We start from the raw sequence: 25,565 nt of genomic DNA on the forward strand, positions 1-25,565 counted from the left end.
TTTGTTATTATTAATAAATTTTCTCTCACTATTTTATGTTTATTGTATTAGCATTTCTCTTGATTGTTGTTATTGTTGTTGTTGTTTTTACTACCATCGGAATTTATAATAAACTCAATTGATTATTCATTTTCCTTGCTAAACTTTATCAGCAATGCTATGCTGGTGGTGGGGGGGAAGTTTGTTTGGCACATCGAACATAAACAATTAAAAGCAAAAAAAAAAACAAATTTTGTTTTCTTCTTCTTTTTTTTTTTCTATTGCTGTTGGCAGTTGAATGGCCTGCAATTAAGTCAAAGTTACTTTTTTCTTTTTATTCACGTTTGTTGCGTTTTTGGTTTAATTTTTATTTTTATTTTCATTTATATTATATTTTACTGATATATTTTAATCTATAAGGCTAAAGTGAGTTTATATGTGTAAGTTTTATTTTTTTAATATAAATTTTTTTTCTTCCTTTTTTTTTAATTTTTATATGCGACTTATGTCACATGACGAGTTCGAATGTTTTAGGAGGATTTTGTAATGCCTATCTTTAGGCTTACCTTTGAAAACTAGAAAAGAAAATCAAATAAGCATAATAAAGCAACCTACTTTTAGGCTTTTCAAATAAATAAACATTATAGCATAACCTTCTCCGCTGAGAAATGTTATCGTCATAGAAATTCTTGTCCAAAAAAAAAAAAAAAAAAAGTAGAAAACATTTTAAGGTCAAATCTTATTTACGCTATTTCTGTTATTCAAAAAAATTTTATAATGTCCTTCAAATAGTTACGTTAGTCTTTTTCGTTTTTCTTTTTTTTTTTCTTTCTTTTGCTGCAATATCTTTATTATACTTTTCTCCACCTTCCTCCTTTTACTCATAGTCTATAATAATAAAAATGCACGATAGACTGTTTCATAAAAATTTCTGACAGCAAAAAATCCTCACGTCTTTTTAATAATGCCGTTTTAGCTTAGTGACTATCGTCCTCTCCTCCTTTGTTTAGTGCCAAATTGCTTTAAGACAAAAGAATATTGAGTAAATTAATCTCTGATATCCACCATTTCAAGTCAATAAAATTATAAAGTCAAAGTATTTTGCAAAGTAACTGCAGGCATGCCAATTAGTTAGGTGAACATGATCGTTTTCACGTAAATTCTTTAACTGACTTGATGTGCTAGGGAGCTGAAATTAAATTGGATTGGATTTGTGTAAAATTTTAAAAAGTCAACCTCTCTTATGTGATCAAAAGAGAACATTTAAGAAAGTTCATAGGATAACATATCGATGGCACCACAATTCACGAGTCCATACGATTCAGTAACTATGAAGCGCAGGGTGTTCAAATTTCCTAAAGTTCCAACCATTAGCTTACGACATACCGTTGTTTTAGGTTTGGAACTGTCGAGCAGATCGACTTTTGCACTGAAGTTATAATGCTCCCATCGGAAAATTGGTTCGATCCGAACCATTTTCAACAGCGTTCGTCTTTGAGTCAAAGTATGTTAGTGTATTAAATTTCATCAAAATATCTCATAAATGGCGATCTTTATTTTCAATATAAATTTTCATGGACAGACGGACAGACAAGCTTAGATTGATTCAGAATATTCAGAAACTGATTCTGAATTTATCGGTAAAATAGAAGGTGTCATGTCACTCTACCTACTTACATCAAAATATCTGAAGAATTGCGACGTGTAGGTTGAGCACAAATTTACATGGACAGACATCAGACAGACAGACTGACGTATGGAAAGACAAGCTTAGATCGACTCAGATTCGTAATAATGAAAGTTGTGTTGTGTCTAGAGCCCTTCTGCGTGTTACATAAGTCGGAAGTAACTTAATATATCCTGTAGCACAAGTGGTGTCGAGTACATAAACACTGTTGAAGTTGATAATAAGTTGAGATCTTTTAGCATACATCCCAAGGCGGACGTAGCATTCCTACTTGTCTACATTATATTATATTATACGTACATATCTATGTTTAAGTGAGTAAGTGAATGAGTGAATATATATAATTCAAGGTTTTCAAGATAAAAACAAAATTTTGAAAATCCATTAATAGGAGATTGATTGATTAACAATTGGTTTTATTTTTTTTTTCGCAATGCATTCATTTGTCTAAATTGTGTGTGTATAACTGTTAGTCGTAACACGTTAGTGTATAGCAGCACAAAACAGATCAGACTAACTGGCGTAGTTAGTGAAAAGGAAGGAAGTCTTTTCAGACATATATATATATATATATATAACATGATTTACGAAACACTTTAAGTATTTGCACCTTAGTCTTACTGTAAACAAAAACAAATGAGAAATGAGAAGACAATGAAAGCTAATGATTTAGGTTTTATTTACAAAAGAGAAAAAAAAAAAAAAAAAACATAAAACAAACGAATGAAAGAAAAGAATTTTTTGAATTAATGAGGCGGAAACGAATTTTGAAAATAATGTTAACGACGGCGCACCGCGAACACCTACAGTCAAACAAGTAAGAAAATTATATTCGGTCATGACCGAACTTTTTATACCCATCACTGTTATCCCAAAACAAAAAAAAGAAAATAAACTAAATTTTCATACTCGGTGCTTTTTTTCACTTCATATGGCGGTGATGGTGGTGTTTGTGTTGCACTTTATAAGTAACAAGTCAAAACCGGGAAAGGAGAGATGTTCACACATGTCCCGGTTTCATCGTTTATTTTTACAAACGGGAGAGGTTTTACCATAGTCGGGCAAGGGGACAGATGGATACATAGACGTGCTTAGATGCATTTTGAATTTCAAACTGGGTTTTTGAAACTTGCTTTTGTGCCTTATGAAGATTTTCGAAGGAAAATTCAATTTTAATTTTGTGTTGATCAATTATTCCCATTTTTCTGCAGGTACTATACCCTCGCCCATAGAATATACGTTCAAATTTTTCTAAACTTATTTGTTTACGAGTAATGCTCTTGTTGTTTATGAATAATAAAAGAAAAAACATGTTATTTATTCCTTTTGAAAAACAGAGGTGCACTGTAAGTGTTCCCTTCGACCGATTTGATCTATTTTCATTATCAACATTGCGCTTCAATGTTTCCGCTTACTTTGAAGTCGATAGCTTTATATTTGCAGCCAGGAGAATGTTTCCAACAGACATTACACACACGGACAGATGGACATACTTAGATCGTTATTAGAATTTCATACTGGTCAAAAGTATATATTCTTCGTAGGATCTTTGAAACTTCCTCCCGGTAATTTCGAACATTTTTACAGTATGAACATACTCCTCATCCTTCGGTGATGGGTATAAAAATATTTATTTATGATTAAAATCGACAAATAATTAGACAAAACGGATAACCAATTTACAAAATTATAATAAAATGTACTCTTAATACTCTCGGGTTACGTCCATCTTCTTAAGGAGTATTAATACTATTTGTAAATATTTCAAAAAATCATTATTATACCATAGACCACCTGCAGTACGAAATATATTAAGTTCATGCGGATGTAAGGAGCAACGACTTGAGGAAGGATTTGATATAGACTAACCTTTCGTTATACTGAAAGGAATTGGTTCTACACCCTGTATAAACTGATGTACGATAACTGAAGGCGATTCTGGGGGTAAAATCTAGAATGATTCAAAAATTTAATTTTGCGTACATAATGCTCTAGAATTATACGGATATTTAAAACCGTTTTCTCGAAACACGATTTTTCAAAATGCTATGCAGTATAAGTTGCGTAATCTTTTCGTTCGAATTTTCTAATGAAACATGGGAACGAGACTTATTAACCAATGACTCCAACTATCACGAGGAAACCTTGTTCTGAAGGGTATCTGAAGACCACATCTTAAAGGTTGAAATTTTCAAATTCCATTTTCGATTAAAGATCTTTTAAAATATTCTTTATATATTAAAATTAATTTATTGTTAACATAAAAAAAAAAGAAAAAAAATTAGCGAATATATTTATATATTTATTTTTATGTATAAAATATATTTGTGTGTTTTCACTTCGAAAACATAACCTATTAAATAAGAAGCGCGACCTTCAAGTCGAGACAGCCGGGATGCTGTCGCACCGAGTGCGGATGATCGATCATTAAAGTCATAACGTTTGCCGAGATTGGCACCCTCTCCGCCTATGTGGCCACAGTCTTTGCGGCCCCCTTTTTCTAGACTTCTTTCTTATCGATCATCACTGTGTTTACAGACATATGGACAACATACCCTAATTGAGTGATTTAACAAAAAATTAAAAAAAAAATGCTTCCCCTTAGATTAGCTAGCTTATTTTAAAAAAATATTGCCTACTTTTAGGCGTACTAGACACAATGGAATATTTTTACGTTTCATTGTTAATGCAAGCATACTTTCAAGCATTGAATATTTAATCTTTTTATCAAGATAAAAAAGTCGTCGTTTGCGTTATTAGAGAAAATACATTTTCTGGTTTTGCCTTTTTTTTTTTACGACTTGTTCTCTATATATTGTTGCAATTTTGTTTTTTTTTTTTTTATAGCACAATTAAGTAATATTTCCTTTTATTCTGGTCTGTTTGTTGGTAATGCATTTATAGACAGACAACGAGTTTTAATTTAATACAAATTTTTTATTGTGTTTATCTCTCTTCATCTCTTCAACATTAAATTATTATCATACAGTATGTTGCACGTTTTTTATTGACAGTCGTGTTAATCATATGAAAAGTATTTATTTCCGCAGTTGTGTTGATTTATAATGTCTTTTGAAATGACAACACGCAGTTTCACACAGCAATGTGTGTTAGAACAAAAAAAAAAAATAAAATAAAATAAAAACAAAATTCCTGTTATAGTTTCATTTAAGGTGAGAGGTTAAGTTAAAATAAATTTATAATATGAAATAAAAAAACAAATTAAAAGTTTTAATTAATAAAACTTGATGATGATGGATGACGATAGGTGAAAGGAAAATTTTATTTTTAAACACGTCTCTCCTGCACATCAATGCGTAAACCATTAAAATGTCAACGAGTTCGAAATTTATACCCTACACGACTGCTAGTACAAGGGTACTTTAAGTTTGCGCAGATGTAGGCAACACCGTGAAGAAGTTGAGACGTACCTATTTTTTGTTATAACGAGTTTATCTTACTAAGCTTGTCTGTGCATCCGTTCCTCTTATATTTTTGTGTTCAAATTTACCCGACCAATGTGGGTTGGCCCACAATACTCTTTTCACTTGTTCTTACCATTGCTATCCAATGTACGGCAAAAGCTGTATTTTAAGGTTCGAGTTAGAAAATGGTTCCACTAAGCTCGTCTGTCCGTGCATCCATCTTGTCACAGTGTTGTTGACCAAGAACGAAAGCTTTTGAAAATAGCTCGAAATGGACAACTTTTTCGACCACATCTCATATTGCTTTGAAAAGTCGTTGTATGAATAAACGCAGGACGTTTAATGGTTGATCGTGGTCGTAGTGAAGGTCAAAGTCGTTCTCTCGTTTTCATTCTATATTTACTTATAGCAAATCAGACGTAATGCGGAATCGATTCACACATTTGTCACATTCAAAGTAGATTGTCCGACATTCTTGGAATATTGTTACTTTGTTAATTGGCAACGCCTATTTAATCGAAAGCAAAGTCAGCTAGGAATGGGTTTTACCCATTTGTTTCGCTTTTGAATCGAACCGCCAAGCAGAGTGGATATTAGAGAAAATAAATTACGGATGCGGTAAAACTGCCCTTAGTCTCAGCCTAAAATGAACATTGTTTCGTTGGTTGTTTTTGCGAAGGACGGACAGACACATGTGAATTTTCATCGTTTTCACGACAACAATTTTTTAGCCAAAATATCGATAACACCTTTCTAACTGTTTTGTAGCTTACTACCTTTTCATTTCCGTCGCTTTAGCGGCATTTTTTCTAGGTTAAGCAGTCCAAACTTACATAGCTCACATGTGAATAACAAAGTTATTTATATTTGAAATTTTTGATAAATTTGGATTTGGATGGTCATCTACCTCCTACGAAGCAACAAATTTCAGGAAAAGAAATTTATTTGTACACTTAACAATTGATGAAACTATCCTTTCCTTTGTTGTGGGAATCTAATTTGCTTCGGATTACCAATATCAGGACGACATGTAATTTACGTCTTCACAGAATTTTTATAAAAAAAAAAAAAACCATCTTTAGTAAACTTTCATTGAAGTTGATAAATAAATTTTAGCATACTTTCAGGTAAAAGTTTTCAAGATATGGGATAAAATAATTTTAGTCATTTAATTAAAAAAATCAAGTTAACATATCTGTAAGGGTTTTAAAAAAAATATTTAACCTTTTAATTAATAGAACTATTGTTTTATTAATTTAATTTTTATTTACTTATCAACTTCGCTGAAATACATTTGATTCAATTAACATTTAATTAAATGTAAGAAGAAAATCAAATTCAAATGAGCAAAAGCGTGTAACTATTGTGACTGGTGAGGGGGAATACATGTATATAAGCTATATGCTTACCCACCCATTCTACTCATGATTATTATTATATGGTGATATTAACATAATTATCTTTTCTTTTTTTTTTTTTTTTTTTTTTGCAGTTCATTTATTTTATTAATTGTTTACAGTCCACTAGATGTGGACAATATACAAGCGGAGAGTAAATAATAATGCAAAAAAAAAAAAAAATTTAAGAAAAAAATAAATAAATAAATGAAAAAATTAAATAAATAAAAAGTTCAACAAGGCAAACAACATCAGTAACAATTCAACATCAGTCTGTGTATTTGTCCGTCTGTGACCATATAAAAATGATAAAAGCCTTGAGTGCGTGTACTTTTCTTCTTCCCTCCATAAGTATACATATAAATAATTGTAAATTTATTGTTTATCAAGTAGATACTCTCAGGCGGATTAAGAAAATTGCAATAATGATAGCGTCATAACAATAATAATAATAATCATAATAATAATAATAGGGACACAATTAGCTATTTATACAAAAGTATATTTATTTATTTATTTCGCACCTATAAGAGAATGTTTTCTTCTTTTTTTTTTAAAGTAATTTATGTGAAAAGCTTGGAGGGTTCAAAATCATTTCAAGAATTATTGTTTGAACAACGATGTTGTTTTAGAGTGATAAAAATCAAGAGTTTTTCTAATGTAAGTAAAAAGCAATTGGGCCCACCATTAAATAACCTATACCAATTTACTTAAGTCAGTTATTCATATAATGACTTTTCAAAATAAGGTTTTGTATGGGTTAGTTGGTTAAAAAAATGTTGCGCCTCGAACTGTTTCCAATAGCCAATCAATGTATACCTAAATAACAAACTCAAAATATGTCAAAAATTGCGACAAGCAAGTTGAATACGAAAAACAACATGGACGGACGGACAGACACGTTTAAATCACTTCGAAAAGTTGTATAATGAATGAGGGGGAGGGACTATCTAAAATCACTCTGGTTGTTGCACACATCCGCACGAACTTAATCTGCCTTTGTACTACGAGGGTATTTTATATATAAAATTTTATTTGGAAAGCAAACGTTTAGATTAGTGATGAGCGTTACAATAGCACAAAGGTCTAGATTTGTACTCTCGAAATTTACAGTAATAATTCAAGTTTCCAAGTTATAATTTTCTCTTCAAGTCTGCCTAACGCAAAATGCTACTAGCATCCTAAATCGATGTGTGTTGCTTCAAAGTTTTTTTGTCATCATGGATACTTTGCAAGAAATTCCATCCATTGTATTGAATCATCGAATTTTGTTTGTATTAGAGACCAATTGGAGTCCAGCTATTCGACATAACCATTCAGTTTGCCAGGCCTTGGTAAACGGCAAGAAAGAAATAAATCTCACTTTTGCTAAAGAAAAAATAATATTTATCAATGCAAGCGGGAACTGAGGGTTTCAGTTAAAGGAATCGACACCGTTCTCTTTCCTGCTTACGTAGGAGTTTTGGATCTCATGGCCAGGCGTTTTTTTTAAGACACTGTTGAAACTAGAACTAAGTGCTAGAACAAAGAATTCGTGAAAAAATATGCATTGGTGAATTATTTTAAGTCCGTGCCGAAAAAAAAGACTTGGGTGTACTTGCAAGCTTTACCATCACCTTTAATTTCGGCTAGAAAAAAACCTTTTAAGCAAATTGTTACTTAACTCAAATTTTTTTGCCCGCTGAACTGCTTATGAACAAGCTCTAATCACTTGACCTAAATAGAGAAAGCAACTCTGCAATGATTATTGAAGGTGGTCTTCCCCTAAATTTTTATCTATTTATATTGGTTTTCAAGTATTACACATATGAAGAAACGGATAGCATGGCAACTCTTTGCAAGTAAGTTTTCCACCTAAAGTAAATACTTGTTATTCAGAGTTGCAATTGTGAAATATTTAAAGATTCTTACTTTTCATAACCTTCGCAAACATTGCCTACCTATCCACCTACTTTTGCTGTATACAATTTACATATGTAACCATGCATTCGTACATCTGTGCAGTAATTAGTGAATTCAGGTCATCTTATTTATGATGTCATTTATAGAAAATGTAAACTAAGTAAGGCAGAAATATGCTTAATACGTATGGCTATCGTTTTTATGATTCCTTTCTCTATGCGTAAGTATTTACTAAAAAAAAAAAAAAATAACAGAATTCAAGGATAGTTGCAAAGGAGCTCAAATGTAAATTACCGTTAACTGGCGAACTGATTCCGATGAGGTGAAATTATGAAAAGCCAATGAAGCTGAATTTTCAGTAATAGTACGAAAGATAAAGTGTTCAGAAAGAAAGAAGAAAAGAGAGAGACTTTAAAGCGTACTGATCTCCCTAACATATCGCAGATTGAAGTTTTTTCAAATTTCCTTCAAAAATAATCCCGCCGGGGGACAATCTCCGCATGAGCAGTTAAGTAAATACGAATCATGTCTACACAGCTTACGTTCGCTGGTTTATATCTCAGTGGACTTTTGCGCATTACTGGTTGTAAAAGTACTGAGTGCTGCTCAGTTAATCTACTTAGGCACTAGGCGACCAATCACCATGTTACATATAGACAAGACATCCACCGAGTGAGTGGTCGCATTCAAAAACAAGTAAGAAAATTTTAGTCCATGAAGGCCGACCATGAGATGCCCTACACCATTTCGCTAAATCCACTCACTTTTTTTAATATTGTACTAAAAATTACATATTATTTTCATGTAAAGGCATACCTTTTATGAAAGCCCCTATGTTGGAGGATGTCCAAAACGTCAGAAGGCCTGATCCATATTTAGCCATCTTAATTTACTTCTCAAATTTCTTTCGGACAGATAAGCTTACTTCGGCATACTAAAAGATGGATTTGTCTTAAATTCTTCTGGGTATTGCGTACGTCCACACACGCTAAATACCATTTGTGGTGCGGGACATAAAAAATATGCAAAATTTAACCCTAGGTATTAGATGTTCCTTAGAAATGTTTGGCAGGCAGAAGTCCCTATTAAGATTAGTATAACAATGCTTGGCATTAAATTAAGCGTAACGTGCTTTGTAAGGGTAAGTTCTGCATAGCCGCCGCTTATATAGTAGTATGTTGCACTGTGCTGCGTTTTAGACATCTCTGATACCGATTAATGCATATTATGGTAGTGGATGACCAAAAGACCACATTACAGCCTATCTGCAGTAGCAGACACCAAGAGTTTATCACTTGGGCACTTAACAAAGCCAGATGGGACATGCTCCGGACTCTGAACCAAAGAAGTTGCGAGAGTTTCAAGAATTCGAAAAGTGGAGGGCTAGGGGCATGGACGAGTACATTAGACCTGCCGTACGGATTGTCCTTACGATAATAATAATAATATTGTTGCGAATTGGAGTTCACTGATAGCCATTAATAAATTCTTTGGGGCAGCATATGTTTTTAAATAATTATATAATATTCTTCTTCTTCTCGAATTCGCAATACGCCTTACACTTGATAACGTGATAAAAACGTGTAACGGCACCTAATTATAGGCTGTTATTGAAACGTTTTAAAAAGTCATAAATTACAATAATGAAAATATTTAACACAAATTCAGAAAAAAATGTTAAACACGTTTTTTGTTTAATTAAAAGAAAAAAACGTTATTTACGCTGTAGTAAAAATTACGAATGTGACAAAACTTTTTATTTATTTATTTTTTTTAAAATAAAATAATGTAAAACAAAAAGAGGAAAAATACTTTCTCGATTGTTTTTGCAACATTCGGAAAAAGCTACTTGAGAAGTGCTTTGTTTGAGATTTAAACTCAAGTTGTGTACGGGATAGGTGTGCACGGTATCAACATTCGATGAATTTGTTCCCCAAGTTTTTCTTTAGCCCTTCGATCTATGCATTCTTTTATACACTACTCTTAAGCAATACTCATGTCTCAATGGGTTCAAGAGTTAGGATTTGCTTGCTATCCATTAGTACTTGCGTGCCTGCTTCTAATATTCCACTTTTCCACCGATTAGTGGGTTCGTAAATTAATCGTCTATTAGATCAAATCTTTTCTATCTATTTAACAAAACTCTTACACGATAGTCTCTTTCCCGTCCTTTCCCTTCATTAATAATTTTTTCAGCCAATTTTTCAATCCTTCCGTCAATTACGTCTTTCTACTCGCAATTCCTTAAATTTATTGGTGCTTAGTATCATTAATTTTTTCTGTTTGATAATCTCTACGCTCGTTAGCCCTTTCGTTCCATTCTCTTCGATTTTCTCTTTCTCAATTCTTTTGTCAGCCAATTTTTCCCTTTCTCAGTTCTTTCGCTCTATCCGCACTGCATTCTATTAATTGGTGCTTCCTTTTTTTAATACTTCGATTCATATGTGAATCTTTATCAGTCCTTCCGTCCATTTTTTCGCCTTTTTTGGCGCATGATAAGAATCAATTTTTCAAACTTTTTGTTCCTTGGTCAGTCCGTCCATCAGCAAGTTTTTCTGCTCTTAAGTCCTTTAATTTTTGGATATTTTTTTTCATCGATCCAAGCGACTATCTCTCGGCTTGCTTGTCTTTAATCCTTTCGCCTGTCAGTCCCTCCACCAATCAGCCTTTCTGCTGCCAAATAAATCCATTCTTTAGTGATTTCTCTTGTCACGCTTTATTTTATCGATCCGTGTATTTGTAAAATCCTGTTCTTTTCGTTTACCAGTTCTTTAAGTTATAAAAAATTCTCTGTAAAATTTATTTGTGATTCGTTTACTCCAATATGCACACTAGCCGGCAAGTATTGATGGGTTTCCTACTTCTTTTTTTGTTTAGGTTAAGGGCATCCAAAATTCGTTTTGAAGCAAATATGATTTCGGTATTTAGAATACATTTTCCTCATCGCTGCGTAATTATTTATAATTCGTAAAAGTTCATCTGAATTGAACTTACATGTCGTTCTAATTAAATATAACTTTTGTCAAATATTACAGATGTGCGTTTCAAATTTTTTATTGCTTGTTTGAATTGCGAAATAAAAAAAAAAAAAAAAAAAAGAAAAAAGAGGAAAATAATTTACATAATTTTAAAGTAAAGTTGTTATTCAACTAATGACTTAACAACTCGCACTTTTTTTTTGAAAAATATACTTAAACTTGCGAACACACCTTTCTCTATTAGTCTTACATTACTTTCAATACATTTTAACTAATAAAAACAAAACACTGAATATACAAAAAACGAAGAAGAGAAATTAAAAACCCCACCCGATTATCGTAAGAGTTTCTTTTAAATGATTTTTTATATGTTGCTGTGAATCTGAACGTTCATCGCAACGAGAACGTTCGTTCAAGAGATTAGTTCCAATTATTAATGGATGCATTAATATGCTAGTAACCTGGTCGAAGGGAAGACAAATTATAGTGGGTAAATCCCTAGGATGACAAACAGCAAGAAAACAAATCTCTCCCAGCTTAGATAGGATGCAAGCAAGACGCGATAGCTATCGCAATAGTAAAAAACATTGGTGCGGAACGGAACTAATAACCAAATGAGATCACATAGGGGAAGTAGAAGTATCATTCGAAAAAATAATTTCCTATCCATGTAGACGCTGATAGAGTAAGTGCTAGGTGTAAATTATTTCCAACTAATGGACAATTATGAACTAAAAGAGATTACAGCAAATGGATGGAATGGTATTTCGGATACAACAACTCGAACGCTCTGATCTATAGACTTTACTAACAAACGCGCAACTGTTAAGTGAAAGCAGATGAACTGTTCCTTCACTTCGTGACGTGACAGTAAGCTTATTTTGGCTGAAGAGTTCAACAAGTGGTCCAGCACTAGAATTAAACCTGACTTATCGCCCTCTCTAGCTTACATCGCAACGCTATAACGTAAACAATTATATATTTGTGATGGAAAATGCTTTAAAAACACTAGCGACTTACTTCATTTAGGAAGAATTTTAAAGAAATGCATCTAATCGGTGAATGCAAACATCGCGATATTTGTGCACTAATTGGATGACTTTTTAGTACGAAGTGGAAGCAAAGAAGTAATGAGCTCATTAAATGTCATTAGCTGCTTTAGGAAGCGCGCTCGCACACACTCTTAAGAAAAATCTTAAGAAAATTACCTTCAAATGTATTTATTTATTTATTTTTTTTTTTTACTTTATTTTTATTTGTTAAATAACAAGAAAAATAAACGTGTCTCGTTCTATACTTTGGTGATTTAATTTTTTTTTTTGTATCAATTTATTTACAGAAGTGATTGCACACTTAATACTCAGCAAACCCATAAGTGTAAGTGTGTTGGCCGGCTCCTTCTCTAATGTAACACTGACTGTGTATGATGATGTGTGCAAGTTAGACATGACATCTCTGATTGTTTCGCTTTTCAACTAATTCATGTTTTATCTCATTTTATTCATTTTTTTTTTTTATTTATAGAAAATATTGTTTACATTAATTGCATATATAAAAAAAGGCTAACGCATACCAATTTAAAAATGTAAATTAAATGTAACGAAAACAAAATGAAAAAAGATGAAGAGGAAGAAGAAAAATCTTGATGAAAAGTTGTAAAGAACTTTGTAATCCATCAGGGATTATGTATCAACATAGAGTTAAATTGTAAGAAATTCTTATTAGGTTACTTAGTGAAAGCAATCTATGAATAGCTCTGTATAGGTTATATACTGCCATGAGCATTATCTGTGCGATAAGTATTCATATTGTTGCACTTATCGCATAACGACCGATGCGGTCTTTAAACCTTTCATTTAATCAAGGAATCGTCTTCAAAAATGTGAAGGGTGTAAACGGCTACTTCAACTGAATATTGATTACTTCACCACTTAGAAGGCATTGAATTATGAAGGAGTCGTTGATTCATCATAAGTTGCGATTTTGCAGCTAACGAAGGAAAGAGAAACGCGGCGATAGTAAATTTCGAATCAGTTGGTTTTCCTTTCAGTGACCTGAATATAGTCTTGAGTGAGTTTTGCCGAAACTGTTCAAAGGCAAAGGTAGTAAAAGGTAAAAGAAAGATAGTGATGGAAAAAAAGAAATGAGGAAAGAGAAAAACTCAGTGAGATGCCCGCAGTTTAGTGGCTGTGTGCATAACTTTTACGAATTAAGCACTCACTGTAACTGCTACTACCAAAGCCAGCAAATTTAAATCCGTCATAACACTTATTTCTCTTGAATGTTTGTATTGATGAAATTGGAAACACTGCCATATTTTGGCCAAAGGACGCCAAAGGATCAGATTTCGATCACTTTCCTTGTTACATCTTGACGATGAAAGTCGTTATTATCAGTACCTGTAGGATGATGCAGTGTATTTAATAGTGGACCCTGGCCCACTGTCAACAGTCATCGCAATGAAGATCGCACATATTTTCTTGACCTCCTTGACCCCTTAAGCCATTTTACTGATTTTATAGCAAGCACAGTTGGAAGTCAAAACTTGCAAAAAATTAGTAATCAAGAAAGTTATACAAATTTTGAAAAATTGTAAAGTAATTCCAATATTATAAAGAGTTATGACAAACGACGCTCTTGTCTTAACTATATTGTTTTAATATTATAACGACTTGTTGCATCTAATGTGCTTTTACTTGTGCAGACAAAAGCATAAAATATTTTTCTAACGGTATTCAACCATAAAAAAAGACCTCCGATAAATTATAATAAGACGTTGATTCATTTGACGAGCGAGAAACAAACAAGAAACGTATGAAAATATTATATAAGAAAAAGTGAGAATGCTTTAGTTGGACAAGCCCAACCATTAGATACCCTACAGCACTTCGCTTATATAGTCATTTTTTTCATGCAAAAAAGTTTTCCCAATTTCTCAGTTGCTTCTGTCATAAGAAAGCACAAATTAGACTTTATCGTCATGGGAAGGTTTGGTTTGATTGGATCTACGTGATCGAAATTCCCTATGATTAGTTTACTAAAAATCAATTTCCATCGTAAAATTATAAAAATTAAATCGTTTCGGCATATAAATGCTTAGATGTCATTAGAATGCTTATATGGATTGGGTCTCAAAAAATAGAGCTACGGAGTTCAAGTTAATTGTTATGTCAAACTATTATTATAAATGCATCAAGAAGCTTTGAAAATTGGGTATTTTTACCATATAAAAATTCACTTTCCTTAGGAGCGATTATATGGCAAGGGGTTCAAAGCATTGCCCATTGACAGACGGGCAGACAGGCTTAGATCGATTCTGAATCGAAACATGGATCAATCCCAGATTCTTGTAGGTGTTACATACGACAGCCCATACTTAATTTACGCTATAACGTAAGTGATGTAGGGTGTAAATATGATTTTTTTTCAAATAAATTTTAGAAAGAAATATTTTTATATATTTTATGCCTCGTTATTTTATTTTGTTTAGAATAAAAATCAAAAAGAAACAAGATAAATAAAAAACTTGCAAATATATTTATTGGCGCAAATTTTTGTTATGGTTTTACGTTAAGTGGGTGGCGGCGAGAGTCAAGCGTAAGTATTTTTGCAACGAAAGCCATACCAAAATGAATACATTAAATATTTATTTAATTGTACAAACACACTTCAAAATATTCCACAATAAATAGCAAAAATTGCGACTACTTTGCCAACAGTTAGTTGTATAGCCAGACATCCCTAGTCGAACAGTGTACTAATTTTGTTTTTACGTTCGCAATAACAGCCAGTAATAGGCTTTTCTCCGTTCAACGGGCCGATTTAGCTGAGTTCCTCTCTTCCTCCATCTTTGCACTCGTGTGAGTGCTAGAAATACCAAATTTTTCTGGTCCGATTTTGCCGAGTGCCTGTCCCCTTCTATGTGCACCCATAACTTTGCCTCTCACTAGATCCTCCTTTTTTTGTCTCTGAAATCGGGCATCTGTTTCTTAGCCGAGTCCACTTCTTCTGGATACGTGAAATTCTTATGAGCGGATTTCACCGAATACCTCTCTGCTTCTGTCTCTGCCCCCGTCGCCCTGTTTCTTAGTGAATTTCCGTTTTTTCTCTATCTCTTGCGCTGTCCTCTTTCCTCTTTTTGTGGGTCCTTTCGTCTCTGGGCACATGAAATTTTTTTGAATCGATTTTGCTGAGTGCTCGCTTTTTCGGTCTATGCAATCGTATTCCTCCTTCGCAGTGTGTCCGTCACTTCGGCCCGTTCGTCCGTCCGTTCGTCTCTGAACGCATGCAATTTATTTGAACCGAATCTATTGAGTCCTCCTCTTCTTCTGCGTTCTCACCATGCCCTATGTCTTCGTTCAGTCTGCTCGCTTGCCTGTTCTAAAAATTAATAATGTAAAGGTTCCTATTTTCAGCCTTTATGAAAACCAAAATACCATTTTTTCCGATTGCAACAGATATCGGCATAAAGCACTAACAATAGTATATATATAGACTAATCTCCAAAAGGGTTTCTTTTACTTTTCATATACTTGAGAGCAATGTGTGATTTTTCTGCATATGGTATTTACGCGTCGGTATAACATCTCCTGAAGGGCTTGGCATTGAAAAAGACAAGACATTGTTGGGCACTAAAGATTCCTCTCAAGAGATAAGTAAAACAAGTGTGTATAGTTCTGCATTTGACTAACAATAATTTTTTAATAGCTTTTTGCTTATTTCTACAACGCATTTAATTTTCACGTTTAGTTTATTAGTTTAGTTATTTCTTGAGAATCATTTTTTTCTCTTTTTTTTTTTTTAATTTGAATATTTGATAAAAGTCTACAATGTCTACAAAGCAGCTACATTGAGAGGAAAAGATTCAGCAGTTGCTGATAGATGACGTCATCAAGTATAATATTCATAGATATGTATCGTCCGAAAGATATATGAAGCAATGTTCAATTTCATTGAGAAATCTTAAACCTAAACTGATCAAATATTATGAAAAATATTGCAGCGCAGACATCCTTTCTTTTAATCGATCATGTTATTGGGCAATGCAACCCTGCTGAAGTTAGCGTAAATCCTCAAATTATCATGAGGCAGCATCCGAATGCCTAGAAATTCTTTCAGGAAATGAGACGGTAAAAAGAAACGATATAAGCAACAATGTGCGAGGTGTTAACAGAAGATCTAAAATATGCTTGTGTAGAACTAGTTTACGACTGCAAGAGGTTCGCCTGCGACATAGGGTTTAATAGTTTACAGTCTTACAAAAAAACACAAAACGTAAGTTATTGAAATAAAGGTTCCAAGCCCTTTTAATTTATTGAGTTGTTCGGAAAGTCATTTTGCTTCTTCCGAACAACCACATTGCCAAATAGATAATTGACGAACCGGGGCAGGTTTGTTTAATTCTGCTTTTTGCTTGGCGCCTTATCAAATATGGAAAGTGGACTTTTTACCAAACGAAAAGGTTAAAATGTGGTTCAAGAAAGAAAAAAAAAATATTGGTTGTGTACCCAGAGTTGATATAAAACATCGAATAACAATTCGCTGAGATCGCATACAGATTAAATTTGTCGAATGCAATCGTCAATGCATGCGTGAAATCAAAATAAATGTCAGGAAAGAACTGTGCACCATTATTGTGAAGCGGTTGTTCTATGCTCCTATATTTCTTACTATTTATCCGCTCGAGGAGCCGAGTAGACAAGAATTGTGATTATCAAGTCGTCAGCGCGGTAGGAGCATATTTCGTTGTAGATGTTGTGAATGAATCAACGAACCAGGCTTACCAATCTTAGTCTTACCCCTCTAACTAAGGGGAGTGGCTTTACACTTCTACCTCGAAGGCATTTGAAATTGCAAAAGGTTATTGAAGTAGACTTCTATTCACCGTAAAAATAAACACAAAAATCTTTCCATTTAAACCCGCTTCATTTGAGGTTATGTCATCATCTTTGTCTTGCTTTTTTCAGCGAAACTCTACTTCGGAAAATCTTCCGAATTATACGAAATATTTGATTACAAAACACATATTCGATTATCTATAATATGTTGAAAAGTTTTCAGGAAGCATGCTTTTAGTCTCGGTGCTTCTTCTTACGTATGGTAGTTATTACGAAATAGCGTATAAAGAATAATGATTTTCTAAGCAATTTTGCTGCGGTAATAAATTACGCTTCAGAAATTGTAATAAAAAGAAAGAGAGCAAAATCAGGCCAACAACCGCGACGAATAAAAGTTATAAAATGAAAATAAAAAAAAAAATAAAAAGAAAAAAATACAGACACACAAGCATTTCTAAGTAAACACGTTATATTTGCAAACCTTTAATTAATCCCAACAACAACAGTAAGATCGAATTAATCGAAAACCTAAAAACCAGGCAAGCAAACTATTTTCACACAACGGGCAGAGACTGTCAATCTGCTAGGCGCCATACCATCAGAAAGAACAAAAATATATTTTTTTTTTATTCATATCCCTTACGCTTATGTAAATAGGGCTATGGTCACAAAGAAATGTGGAGAGCATTTGGACAGAACGTGATCATAGTCTGGGCGATGTATGCCCGATCGGTAGTTATTATGCCTTCACGGAACAACCTATCAACAAAGCTTACTCACACGCTAATAAGAATCAAAGTATGGCATACCGCACTCGTAACCAAGTCCAGGATTGCCGATTTCACAGTTGTATCAATTTGGCTTGGGCAAAAGGCAGGAAGGAAACGAGTTTTTTTCGAAGAGGATATAGATTGAAAACGCATGTTCTAGAGCAAATGTTGGTTTTCGACATGTTTGCGTCTTTTTTTTTTTATGCTGATGCCTTCAAGGGACCCTTAGGTTTCGAAGAAAGCTTAGAAACAGTCGCCCCAGGGCAAACGTTGATTTTCTATATCCGTACATCTTTGTTAGTGATAAGAGCTGCAAAGGTCCCTCCGGTCCGAAGGAAGTTTTATTTTCGAAAAAAATAGAGATTGGAAATGTTTTCGTTACAACGAATGTAGGGATTGGATATTAGTGAATTTATTTTTGTGTTAAGGTCTTCAGAGGTCCCTTTGGTACTTGGTGTACATACTTTCATATCGTGCCTTGGTTCCTTGATTTGTCTGTCATTGTCTAATTTTTGAATTTCTACGTGCTATGATTTTTTATTCTTATTAATGTGTTTCTTCGCTCTACGCTTCTACTTTTAAATGTTGCAAGTGGAGTGGCAGAGTTAGCATATCTCCATTCCTCCGATAATAAGTATAAAGAAAACACAAAAACTTAATTAAATTGTATTTTCTGCTTCTCTTCTGTTGCTTAAAAAAATCAAGTTTTCTTTCAAACTGCGCAGTTAAAATCTTTTTTCAAAAAAAAAAAGTAAAAATTTAAAAAATTCCATTCTTTTAATTTAGTTTTTTCCCCTTTTTTTTTTTTCTTTAAAAATCATATTTCTGTTGTTGTTGCGCTTTTTTTTGTCTTCGTTTTTTTTTTTTTTCTGCATGCACATGTGGAGCTAAAATATATACATATATAAATATATATCATAAAATTGTGTTTATTTACACGTACACAAGTCATCACGCTTTTGCAAATGTTTATTTTTATGTATACCGACAAATGTTTGAGGTCTACTAAATTGATTAGGACGAGAGTAACCCAGAGTAAGATTTGTTCAAGATCTTACAAAATATACAAAACATACTTGGTCATGTCCGTCCGTCCAACATATGCTTATAAGTCCAAACATTTATACGCATAAGTTTAAACCTCATCGCGGATCTTAGGTTAGGTTTTTCAAACGCCCACCACAGCACGCCCACAAAAAAACTGAACAAAAATCAATAAATCTTAAATACTTTTATCAAAAATATGTAAACTGTGGCCAATAAGGATCTACTTGAACAATTCCGAGAATGCCTTAAAGATTAACTCATCAATCTATTAACAGGTTTAAATATCTACGAGGATCGCCTAGAAGTCTGTTGTGAAAATAAACTAAATCGAGCGTTTGACAAACTCTTAATATCACACAATCTAGTATCTGATATACGTATCTACAGGGCTCGCTTAAATAAGCTCGTTCGAGCAGTTGACAAGCCCTTTAGAAGATAAAGATCTTTGAGTTGATTTGATAATAATCTCATTGCAGTGACAGACAAACCCTTAGCAACTAACGATCTACTATTTGGCTTAAATATCTACGAGGATCGATTAGAAGTAGCCGATGATTCTGATTAAGCGATTCTTCAATTCTCCAATAACAAAAGTGTATAAAAACCTGCTATTTGATGCATATATCTATGAGGATCACTTCAATGTGTAGAGCGATAATAACTCCCTCCGAGCAATTAACAAACCCTTAGCAGATAACGATCTTTTATTTGATCTAAATATCTACGAGGATCGCCTAATAGTTTCCTACGATAATAATTTCCTACGAGAAATTGACAGATCCTTAGTAGATAACGATCAAGTATTTGGGTTAAATATCTACGAGGTTCGCGTTGAAGTTTGTTATGGAAATTAACTCGAGAGAGGTAATAAAAAAATAACTCGACGAACATATTCTAAATTAATTGATGGATAGATAAACAAGATTCGCTTCAAAGCGTGTATATTTTTTTTTGTTTTTATTGTTTGGTAATATATATATATATATATAGTGGTCTAACTGGTTGAGTTTTGTTTGTCATAATGTATTAAAAATTAATTCTAAAACCACATCGTTTTGAAGTGTTTTCATTTCGTTTTTTATATAAAACTTGTATAAGAAATTTACGCTTTTTATACCGGCCGGCTTTTGTTGTTGTTGTTGTTGTTATGATTATTATTACTATAGCTATTGCTATAGTTAGTTAATGTCTTGCTTTTAAAAAAAATTTCTTTTTTAAATCAAGCGGCAACAGCAGTAGCAGCAGCAGCATCTGTGATGATGTGAACAAACTGCTTATCGGGAATATTTTTTTAATGAGATAATTAAAAAAACAAAAAAAAAAAAATTAATTTTTTTAATGAAATTTATATGAGATCTTTACTGGTCGCATAAGTTATTAAACTATCTTCATAAAGATTAAAGTCTGAAATGCGTTTGTATGGAATGGGACTCGATTCGTTAGCGCACAGTTCATCATTTGCTGCCTCGTTAATGATTATCAAAGTGATAGTAGTTTGCTTTCAAGTGCTTAAAAAGTGCTTCAGATTGATTTTAAAATTCTTGGCTTTTCAATGAGATAAGAATTTTGAATAAATTTAAAATTAAATTCTTGATAAAAGAAAAGTTTATTGAAACATCGTTTCGGTTAACCATAGAAGCGATCGAAATTTTAAAAAAAGTTTCACAATAGTTGGAGCCTTGGCGCTCCATTAAATTCTCTACACCAACCCAGAGTTTTTAAAAATGAGACTTTATATAGCGTTCGCTTTTGATCCACGCCAATTTGCTGCCTCATTAAAATATCTCAAGAATTACGATTGAAGAGCAAACAAGATGCACAGATGGACGGATAAAATTCGATCAATATAATAAAAAGAGGGTCTGTTGCAAGTCCTTATGGATATTGCATAAATTCACATAGGCTCTTGTACCATCTCAGTACTCTTGTGAAATCTCAGAGTAGTACCAGCCGATAGTAACAGATAGAAAAGAAGTTACTTTCATCTCTTTCGAAGTTAGAAGCCTGAGCCCAACGTCGATCGTAGATACGGTAAGTTCGTGGTGCCTTTTGTTGTAGGTTAAATTTCAGTTAACGATTTTTGTTTGAGGGGCAAATCAAGCTTAAGTCATGTCGTGTCCTTTTAATGTTCCGTGATTACCTCATGGAATTTTACAACCTCAAACACCACCGCGCGGATCTGACGATGATACTTTGCAATGTTTTTGTTACGGTTTCAAAAGATGATAAAATATTGTGGAAGAAACAACTGGTATGCCGATGAGCGTACCCCTTGGACTTAGGAAGAATGGTTCCTCATAAATATATACAATAAACTCAGGTTCATGTTCGCTTCCTTCAATAATCACTATCAGATATAGCAGACAAGCTAAAGTTGGTCTAGCAAAACCCACATGTAAATTTTTTTTCTGTTTTAAAATGAAATTAAGATCAAACATGCAGGGTGTTCCAAAACTGTACGCAAAGATTGAGTTGAATAGAAAACAGAGTTATCTTTTTATTCGATCGGAATGTATACAGGGTAGGATTACGCGTGGGATAGCATATCGGCCAAATGACCCTCAGGGCTTTCGAGACACGTACTAACCCTTTTAACGGAATTGTCGAAGGACCTTGCGTAAATTTTGGGACACTCTTCGCGATTCCTGGCCGTCAAATTTTCATTATTATTATTTTTGAAATATTGTTGAACAACGGAAACAATGTGCTGCTCTCTTATGTAATGCCCCACTTTTCCTAATCCCAAACTGTGATTTGTCCAATTGTTGGCAACACTACCGCACAAACAGCGGCAAGTTCGAAACTTGCGTAAATTTTGGTAAACCCTGTTCTCAAAAAAAAGAAAAAAATTTTTTTTTTTAAATTAGTTCAAATTTGTTTTTTAGTACAGTGTTGTATTTTCTTCTTTTTTTTTTTTTTAGAAACAAATTACTTCAAAACCCTGCACAACCGACTGTATAATTATCTTACAAAGATAATAAAAAATTATTATCTTAACAAGTTGATATATTTTAAAAAATACAACTTTTTTAATCTTATTGAACGTAACTGATTAACAATTTTCTACAGAGCAAATAACAATGATTTATAGTATTTTAAATATATATTTATATATACATTTAAAATGTTTGATGAGAACGCACGGATCATGTGAAACGTATGAAGTTTATCAAATCTTTTTAAATATTAAAAGATTACACAAGCTAAGCATGCATTACTTTTAGGGATAAGACCACAACGAAAATTGAATAAAATTCCATAAACTCTTTTCTACAAAGGCGCCAAAAAAAAAGAAAAATTTGCCCTGTCTGCAGTCATTACAAATGTCAATAGCAATCGATTAAAAGTTTTTTTCGTTGTAAATTTTTAATACGAATTAGAAGAGATTTGATCTTAAAAATCGCTATAGCGAACTCTCGCTAACAACTTTCGACTAAGACTTTTTTTGATTTTCTGGCTTTTTTAAGACTTTGCACCTTTCACGCCTTAAAATATATGCCGCAAATATCTATTTCTCGTTCTTGGTTAAAAATTTCATTAATCTTTGTGTAAGTAGCGAAATTTGAAGCCACAATCACTCAGAGTTGTTTCCTAAGTGTGTAACACGGCGACGATCAGATGCGAGTGAGAAGAGTGCCATGGCCCAATCGGTAAGTGTTATGCCTTCACCTACTGAATTACGGCGAAAATAAACTCGCTCGCTCTTGAAATTTAAACACGCTACAATTGGCTTGGTAGTCGCAACTTTTACCTATTCGGCTATTCATGTAAATATTCTTAGAGTGCGCTTACGTGTAAATTTTCGAACCAATCTAATTGTAATTTGTTATGTATTTTTCTTCGAGTAATCTGAAATGTTGTTTTCAGAGTAGGGCGTTGGGAAGTGCTTGAAAGAAGTGAACTGCTCCGAACCATTTTCAGTAGCGTTCGTCCTTAGGTCAAAACACCTCACTCAAAAATTGCCATCTGTCACTTGAACACAAATTTACATCGACAGGTAGTAAACGGACAGGCAGGCTTAGGTCGATACGGAAATTACGGTTCGGATTAATATAATAAAAGATGGATCCATCTCAAGCCCTTCTACGTGTTGCATACAACTAACTTAATATACTCTGTACCGCAAGTGGTGTAGGTGTTTATCGGTTTTTTCCGCAAAAGAGGGAAGAAATCTCTTTTACAAGTTTGCCAGTAACTAATAATAATTCAAGCAAGCGGCTAATGCCAAGAGATTTGATTTAAATCTTCTTCTTTCCTTCTTTAAAACTTACAACATTTCCATCTTCTATTTCTCAGTTTCTTTATCCAGTCTTCCTTTTGTCATGCACCATATATGCATTGAGGAAAGAGAGACTTATGGAGAAAGCAAAATTCATTTGGTGACCCTAAGCATTTCTTTAATAAAAGGTAATACAACTCTAACTGGTAAACAGAAATTTTTACTAAAAAAAAACTCTTTTTAACCACTTTGTCCATCCATCAGGCAAATAAGATTTGCCCTCTTTGCCTACGAGGGCATGCTTCAAATGCCCTGAATACAATGTTTCCTCACATCTTTAGGAATTTAGTACGCTTCTGTTTGTATGATGTCAAGCTATTTTGTGGCTCAATCCCTGTAAAAAGTTTATCTTTTTTGTTTTTTTTTTTGCGTTTTAAGTTATTTGATATGCTTTGTGTGACCATTTAATTACTTTATGATTCTCACATAATAGCCTGAATGGAATTTTACCAAAAATGAAAAAAAAAAATTTTTTTGTTCTTTTCTTTTTTTGTTTTTAGGAAAAAACGAGTAAAATACCAAAAATGATATCTCGGCAAAAAGTTAAAAAAAAAAAAAAATAAAGAAAAAAATAAAGAAAAAAATAAGTGAAAAAACTTAGTAATCAAACATAGTAAAGTGTTCGATAAGCAACAAGTCACACACACATACACACACACACATGGAAGCATATTTATATTGTTTTCTAGGAATTAGGGAAATATGTTAATGTTTCTACCAAAGAGTATAATGTAAACAGAGAGTATGAAGGGAGTTTTTGTTGCGTCGCGCGCCAAGTTTTAATTTCTTTTTCACTTTTCCTCCCTCTTTTCAATTTCTTACACTTTAAACCGGGCCTTTAGGGAGCTTTGACATGAAGATTTCAAGAAGATTTAATTTTCGAATTCCCAAAGGCGATCTTTAGAAATCAATAGTGTTCGTAGCTTTTAAACGATTTTAATTTCTAAATAGTGACGCATTGTCCAGAAAGACTCATACAAGTTCCCAATTTTCATTTGATTCTTTTGATATACGTCATGTGTTGCTTTTTCTAGGGAATTTCGATTTCTTCTCATCGTCTGATTTTTAAAGATGTTTTTCTATCAAAATTCGTTTCTGACCTTGCTAAGCTTAAGAAAGAAATGATATGCGGAATGATGGTCAGCTATTTTTGGGTCGAATTGAAAGAAATGGATCCACGGAGAGGCTTCCATGGTACTTAACGAAACATCCAAAACCACATCACTACGGGGAGTGTCCTCTATATATGCAGGCAATGTGATGGTCAGGAAGGGGAAGAGAGGGACCAGTGTTCTTCCACATTCGACTTGAAAGTGAAACAAAAGAGAGCCGGCGGTAAAGACAATTGCATGTAAATTGCTCTAGAGAGAGGCGGTAGAGTTAAAGAACGACAAGGTATGACGGCAATTTCAGATTGAGTGAGTAACGAAAAGTCCAAGTTTTCTAAACACATCATCTAAATAAACATAGCCCTATTCAGATTACTTCGATGGTCAATTGTTACGAAAATGTTGAATACGTTCTCGTCATCCACGACTGCCTGGCACGCATTACATTTCATACAGTCGAGTTCTCCGAGGCAAGTCTTGCCTAAGCTCCCGCCTTAACCTACAATCTATCGAATATAGCCTGATCTAGACCGAATATAGGCGCTCGAAAATGGAAGGGATATCAACTTGGGCGCAGAGCATTTCTAGTTTATATGCTATTTGAAATAAAATTTTTAAAATCGCTACCTTCTCAATCTAGCCTGGAAGCACACTTGATTGTGTATACAAATTATATAGGTCGTAATTCGTCCATTTTTCCTTGTCGGATTTCGAGAAATATTTGTTAATTATGTATAATTTCATATTACACCTGCATCCAAAGAGTGTACCAAGAGTTCGACACAGTTAATTGGTTAAATATCTTCAAAGTTTCGGGTTAACATGAGAAAGCAACCTTCGATGGTATCAGCGAAATAACTTTATTTGAACTTTATTTTTAATATTGATATCGTTTAGCTCAGGGCGCGATTTTTGAGACCAAGTAAGTGCCTTTTGATGCCACAGAGCAACACGAGCACAAAGACAAGAACTGTATAATTGCGAAAACCATCTTTGATGCAAGAGGCGCCCTTGTGAACAACCTTCGTATAAATGTAAACCTTTTACTAAATTTTTTAATTTTTTTTTTTTTTTTTACCTATTTTTTATCATTATTTTTATGCTTTTGTTTTTAAATTTTAAAATCAGTTTATAGTTTAATTCACAATTTATTTT

At 33.2% G+C, this 25,565-nt stretch overlaps 1 protein-coding gene and 1 long non-coding RNA gene across 8 annotated transcripts in view; both read right to left on the bottom strand.

The window, feature by feature from the left end:
- The window catches only part of LOC119639461 (5'-AMP-activated protein kinase subunit gamma-1), a 159,077-nt gene that overhangs the window by 33,895 nt on the left and 99,617 nt on the right, over positions 1–25,565 (bottom strand). The window lies entirely within an intron of this gene.
- On the bottom strand, positions 123–25,520 carry LOC119639464. The gene is made up of 2 exons (XR_005247546.1): positions 25,162–25,520; positions 123–554 (listed from the first exon to the last, which is right to left on the bottom strand). It is a non-coding gene; the product is annotated as an uncharacterized LOC119639464 (long non-coding RNA).

This window comes from Glossina fuscipes, unplaced genomic scaffold (genome assembly GCF_014805625.2).
Source record: "Glossina fuscipes isolate IAEA_lab_2018 unplaced genomic scaffold, Yale_Gfus_2 112, whole genome shotgun sequence".
NCBI classification, from domain to species: Eukaryota; Metazoa; Arthropoda; class Insecta; order Diptera; family Glossinidae; genus Glossina; species Glossina fuscipes.